The sequence below is a fragment of the Camelina sativa genome, chromosome 15 (assembly GCF_000633955.1).
Source record: "Camelina sativa cultivar DH55 chromosome 15, Cs, whole genome shotgun sequence".
In the NCBI taxonomy this organism is placed as follows: Eukaryota; Viridiplantae; Streptophyta; class Magnoliopsida; order Brassicales; family Brassicaceae; genus Camelina; species Camelina sativa.
The window spans coordinates 144,747-150,158 of record NC_025699.1 but is presented as its reverse complement, the minus strand read 5'-3'; the positions used below and the strand labels follow the sequence as shown (position 1 = coordinate 150,158).

Genomic DNA, 5,412 nt, shown 5'->3' with positions numbered 1-5,412 from the left:
AAGCTCAATAACCTAGAATAATTATACTGCTAAAAGCTGCCAAAGATTATGTATATGATACTTTTCATCAAACCCAACATAATTGGAACAAGATTAAGTTTTTAATTACTTGAAATTTTCGATTGTGAGCTTTTACATAAAAGTTTTACATAATGGCCGAAACATAATCCCACATGTCTTTTCTCGTGTCACGAAATCAGCCGTAACTTGAACCTGGCCCTTGCTTCACACAGTTTCCAGTACTTAACCAGTATTACGTACACAATCTCTCCATTTTTAATAGTTATATAATAAATTTAAATTAATTTGAGTTAATAACTGTTTTCAAATACCGAATATTTTATCAGCGCCTCAATTCTTGAAAATTGTTTTGTGTCCCCTACTATATTATAATCCCGATTTTCCCCTATGGCATGCATGCTTCAAAAACAGATCATTTTGAACTTGTAAATATTGTTTGTTATATGTTCAACTACGTACACACAACACACACTGCATATCGTATTACGGCTGCGTACAGTCATTATAACCACAATCCATCGAAGTTTTTTTTTTTTTGTTTCTTTTATATATCAAGGAAAATAAAAGAAAACAATAATAACAGTTTTAATATCTTATTATTTGAACAAAAAGACACAAGTCTTGAACTAATGTTGTTTTGGTAGTTCTTCTTGTTCAATTATTAAGAATTTCTGAAGTAAGGATAACATAATAAAAATAGAGAAAGAAAACAAAACCTAACATAGAAATAAATAAATTAGAAGAAGCATGTGGAGCATGCTGCACGTGAAATTGGCATGGCTAAGGGTTACTGTTTGGCATAACCTAGACAATTTTCGTTCACTTGTGCCCTTACTAATTAATTTACTAATACCAATACTCTAATCCGTTTCATTATAGAAACCATTATCATGATAATGTTTACCATATTCAATTATATGACTTAATTAACAATGAACTTGAACAAAATTAAGAATCATAAACCCGTATCTTGGTCTTGGATGATTCAAAAGATAGAGTGTCGCGTAGGTAAAAACTTGTACGGTGCAACGCACCAAGAAACAATTTCGAATTTGTAATTTTGGTTTACTAATCATTCGAACTAAGGCTGATTGGATTCTTGCTAATGAAGCATCCAATATCTTGGAACTAGTTTTCTAGCTAGTAATCTAATCAAGATGCTTACATATACAAACATCAATGCATTATCCATCTATATATATTAACATACGTTGACCCATACTTTTGTCATTAGTTTATTTCTATGTATTTTGTGCAATTATTTAACTAAAAGTCTCCTAATCATTGTGGTACTTTAATTTTGGTATTAGACAAAAAGTATAGACGAGATGTTAATTAAATCGTATTATTTGATCACTCCAACCTTTTATTTTTGAGAGGCTTAACGGGCCATGAAATAAAGAATAATCGGGCCTAACAGGCTAAATTAAAACTTGCGATTAAGTAACTTTTTATGGACCCAATTGAGTTTTACTGGGCTTTAAATTTAGAAGCTATATGATAAATAATAATAATAATAATAATAATAATAATAATAATAATAATAATAATAATAATAATAATAATATAATAAAAAACTGATGAACAGAGATCTCCAAAGATCCTTACTTTGATTTGATTCTGTCTCCGACCTCTTCAGATGTATAAAGGTTTCATCACAGACAAGACAACAATGGAGATTGTCTGATCATCAAAGCTTAATCTCCCAAACACATCTCTCTCTCTCCTTCTTCTCCTCAAGTTTCATCTATACTCTATTAACCAGTCTCCTCATCACTTGCTCTCTCTCTCTCTCTCTCTCTCTCTCTCTCTCTCTCTCTCTCTCTCTCTCTCTCTCTCTCTCTCTCTCTCTCTCTCTCTCTCTCTCTCTCTCTCTCTCTCTCTCTCTCTCTCTCTCTCTCTCTCTCTCTCTCTCTCTCTCTCTCTCTCTCTCTCTCTCTCTCTCTCTCTCTCTCTCTCTCTCTCTCTCTCTCTCTCTCTCTCTCTCTCTCTCTCTCTCTCTCTCTCTCTCTCTCTCTCTCTCTCTCTCTCTCTCTCTCTCTCTCTCTCTCTCTCTCTCTCTCTCTCTCTCTCTCTCTCTCTCTCTCTCTCTCTCTCTCTCTCTCTCTCTCTCTCTCTCTCTCTCTCTCTCTCTCTCTCTCTCTCTCTCTCTCTCTCTCTCTCTACCATTCCCTCTACTGCTTCTCTCTTATACCCACAAACCCTAGTCCCGTCTCCTTGCTCCTCGTCTTCGTTTCTCCCAGAACCTTAATAACTCCAACCACGATTCTGCTAACGAATCGTCTCCGCGTCAATGCTGTATCATTGCTGGGCCATATCGTGGTAGGTCGCATCTTCTTTTCAGATTCTATGTGGTCTATGGGAAGGGAAAAACAAAAGCTTTGTGAGAGCCAAATTGATTTTGTGATCAGAATGTTGGGGTTTTGTTGAGTTGAATCTTTCAGTTAAAATCGTTGGCTCAACCAATTACTTTGCAATGTAATTTGGTTTCGTGCTCCAAAGTACTCATCTTTAGTGTCAAGGGTACTTGTGACTGATAGACAGCAGTTGTTGTGGAGATGATGACGATGTGGTGCGATTGGATTTGTTAGACTGGTCTGGTGTCGATTGGAATACTCTCGGGTTTGTTGATTCTTAGGGGAAGATAATGAGACGAAAAGAGTTTGCGTAATGGGCGGATTGAAGGGAACAAGAAGAAGGAGAAAGCTGTTCATTGTAAGTCTATAGAGTTAGTTACTACACTTGGGGTGCTTTTTTGGATTTTAATATGATCGTTTTAAGCTTCTATTTTTTGGTGATTTATAATGTGAATGATCATGAATCTGAAATGTTTCTATATACTGTGATTGCTTTATTGAGGGGTTGCATGTTTAAGGATTTGGTGGTACAATGTGCGTAAGATAAAAGTAGACTACAGGAAAGCTGATTCTGTGGTATCTTTAGGATTCGGAGAGTTACTTTCTTTTTTTGAGCAAAAGGATAGTGACTTCTTGTTGCTTCTTGATAACATGATAATGATAATGCCTTTTCTCTGCTGCAGTTGTAGTAGCGTTCATGCTTCTAATCTAGCCTGTTACCCTTTGCAGTGAACAAGGGGTTGTTAAGTAAACAGAGACAACCATCTTCTGAAACAAGAATCTGCTTCCTAACGCTGTTGCTGCTGGTAGCGCTGATTTGAAATCAGAACATGCCTGGTAGGGCGATATCTATTCAAGGATTGTCCATTAGAAGGTTCTTGATCTTGGACTCTGCCGGGTGTATACATGTATTGCATGTCTCTGGTCGTCATCCTCTCGGATCAATCTTTGCTTGTCATATTCAGCAGTTGCCTCGCTTTATGGATGTAATGATCCCTTGTTCTTGAAATGTTTGTTAGGTGAAGTGATATTGTTTTTGTTTTTGACACATTGGATATCAAAATTTCCTTTGCTTAACACAATTATATGGTCTCTGGTTACTGCACGTACAAAAAGCTTTTGGATTTCAGACGGGGATTATTTCATCATGCTTAGGGTGACAAGTCTGATGAGGAAGCTATCATAAAAGAGAAAGATAGAGTTAATAAGATAAGAGATGAAAGACCTATACAAAACCTTGGATTCTCGGGCTACGTAAGTTGTTTGGTTCCATCTATTCCAGTGGTAGATAGAATCATAAAAACATCCTTTTGCAGAAAACACAACCGCTAAACTCTGAAATGTTTTACTCTTTTTGGCAGGAACCTTGTACGCCTATGCTATTATCCTGAAGCAGCTAAGACATGATTTGGTTTTGTTAAAAACTGGGTATAAAATAGTTACCATAAAATTCGAATGTCAAGATAGTGTCCATGGGATTCAAATCAAACCCATGAACTTATAAATGAAAACATGGACCATAACAGGGATCTGATGATGAATGTGACATGATGATGATTATAACATGCACGTGGTTTACATATGGAACACAAAGCTACTCCTTTCAACTTTTTTTGTTGTCGTTGTTTTTATCTTTGAAATGCTAAGAAAGAGAATTCCATATTTCATGCTATATATTGAAAACAACCATAAGCATTCATAGTGGGTTGGTCCATCACAACAATTCACATGTTATCTAGACCAAGCTCCTTAGAAATCTAAGAGCGACTGCATTTAGTCTAGAAGTGCTTGTTCAATTCATACTAAATTATTAATATATCTTTTGTATAATGATAGTCTGTTTTGGATTCTTCGTCTGATAAAACGTATTGCTCTATCAATCGATATCACATAGTTTAAAATGTTGTTTACATGTAATTCACTTCATACATAGTTGATTCTCTTAGTACCTAAAACATGAAATTGACGTCCAAACATACATATGGACAGCGTTAGAGGTTTCAGCTAAAGAAGAGAAGCTGTTACAAAAAAGGTTAGGCATCAATCAATGAATGATAGATATGTCATTTTCATATTATTCTTTTGCGGTGAATTTCAGATATGTGGATATATAGGTAGGAGACTATGATATGAACGATAAACATCTTATTCACTATATCTCACACACTCATAAATGAGACTATAAACATCAACTTCGCGTATCAACCCGGACTAACTCATAAGTGAATAGAACCAGCTGCCATAACTTCCAACTCATCCGTAGCTCATAAATAGTATATAGTCGAGATTCGAGATTCGAGAATATTAATGTTTATAACAAAGACAGCAATAACAGACTATCATCTATGAGTTGGGACTATGTACATACATATTCCTTTTCTTTTCTTTATATATAAGTTTTTAAAAATTTCAGACATGTTAATTATAAGACTAAATAAAATTTTCACACATGTAAAATTATAAATTTTTTCTATTTGCAATTATTTTTTTGAGTCAATTTGATAACAGTGAAAAATAGGCAAACATGTTAAATCAATCAATCTTGTCAGACTAATCAGTTCCATACTTGAAGTTTTAACTGTCACTATACAAATTAAAACATGAAAAAGAAACCAGAACTAACATAGATCATAACCTTTCGAGGAAAAATTGGAACATGCCAAGTGAATCTGTTTCCTATATATATGGATTACACCCAAAAAAAGCAGAAGACAAGAAATTTAAACTTTATTGTGAGATTTTATCATATCTAAGTCATCCAATTATCTTAATAATATTTTTCAAGATATATTATATTGATATACCCTATATAACGAAACAAAATTAAAGATGAGTCAGAAAACTACAAAGCAAGTCAATATCTTAAGTAATAATTAAAAACCAAAAAAAAAACTCAACGATGCGCTTTAACATTCAAAGGTACATTTCCAACCTCTCACAATCCTCCGTTGCTCTTTGCCCCTACTCTTTCATAGCAAAATATTCAGTTCTAATGGCTTTGCATGGCGAAGAGCTTGAGTATAACTTAAGCCTA

General features: G+C 34.5%; 1 long non-coding RNA gene across 1 annotated transcript; it reads left to right on the top strand.

The window, feature by feature from the left end:
- On the top strand, window positions 2,117-3,960 carry LOC104744252. The gene is made up of 3 exons (XR_760623.2): window positions 2,117-2,736; window positions 3,108-3,632; window positions 3,740-3,960. It is a non-coding gene; the product is annotated as an uncharacterized LOC104744252 (long non-coding RNA).